Source organism: Chrysochloris asiatica, unplaced genomic scaffold (assembly GCF_000296735.1).
Source record: "Chrysochloris asiatica unplaced genomic scaffold, ChrAsi1.0 scaffold00044, whole genome shotgun sequence".
NCBI lineage: Eukaryota > Metazoa > Chordata > Mammalia > Afrosoricida > Chrysochloridae > Chrysochloris > Chrysochloris asiatica.
In genome coordinates, this window is record NW_006408562.1 from 2,801,796 (window position 1) to 2,803,338 (window position 1,543).

Genomic DNA, 1,543 nt, shown 5'->3' on the forward strand with positions numbered 1-1,543 from the left:
GATCTTTGAAATTTCCTGTTCAGCTCTTGCACCTCTTCAATTTTTCCATTTGCTTTGGCTTCTCTACGTTGGAGAGCAAGTTTCAGAGTCTCTGTCAGAATGGCTTCTGTTGGACGTCCATAATTTCTATCAGTATTCTCCCTAGCTAATGAAAACAAACTCACAATTTAAATCTAACTGATGTGTTGGATTTGAAAACAGAGAATCAAAACAAGACCATCATTTTCACCACCAACATGTTCTCTCCTTCTAAAATTCCAATTACCTAGAAATTCTGGAAGCATCACAAATATAAACTTCAATGTCAATACATACAGGAACTCTGAATCACATAAGAATTAGAAATGGTTACAGTTAAAATTTTCCAAGACCCTGAGTTGCTTAATTCAAACATTAATATTTCTAAAACAAGGTGAATCAAAAATTATCTGCACTCTGGATGTATAATTTAATCAGTTTTTAGAAAAGATGAATACATCATTTTTTTGACATAATCTCCTTGCTTTGCAATACACTTTGTCCATCTGAGAATAAATTTGCCTATTCCCTTATTAAAAATGTTTTAGGCTGAGCTGTGAACCATGAACATATCACTGTCTTCATTTCTTCATCAGAGATGAATCTTCATCCTCGAAGGGCTGCTTTCAGGGAACCAAACAGGTAAAAGTCCCATGGAGCAATATCGGGAGTATAGGGAATATGCTTTAACACCTCCAAATGAAGTTTTTCCAGAATGTCAAGAGTGTGGGCAGAGGTGTGTGCACATGCATTACTATGCAGTATCACAATACCTTTGGATACCTGTCCTCTGTGTTTAATCCAAATTTAGGCTTCAACTCTTCAGTGAGCATCTCACTGTCATGAACAGTGTTGATTGTTGAATGTTTTTCCTGATAGTTTTCCAATACTCCCGCTTGAAGATCCCAGAAAACTGTAAGCCTCAATTTTCCAGCTGTTGGTTGAATTTTGAACTTTTTCTTAGTCATTAAATGAGGATGTTTCCATTCCATACACCATGTCTTGTCACCAGTAATGTTTTTTTTTTTTTTTAAATAAACTTTTATCTTCCTTCTAGTATCGATTGAAATTTGTTTTCAGATGTCCAAGTTCTTCTGTTTATGCTCTTTGGTGAGTTGTTTGGTACCCATCTAGCACAATCTTTAGAAACCAAAGTCTATCATGTACTATTTCATAAGCAGAGCCATGGCTGATTTCCAAATGATATGCTGCATAATCTACTGTCACATGTCTAGTTGACATAATCATTTCATGTGCATGCTCAATGTTGTCATCAGTTATGGATGTGGATGGCCATTTAAATATAACAGGAGTGTGGATAATTTTTGACTCATCCTTGTTTGTGGAAAGTTATCCATAAGTACCAGTAGAAATGAAAAAAAAAATGATAATTATCTTAAAACACTATTAAAGCAAACTTGATGTTTGTTAGTTGCTATTCATTCTTTTTATGTGCAGTCTATAATTATTGATAGTTCTTTTTGAAGAAATAAAAAAGTTCTTATAATGCTATTATTATTTAAAG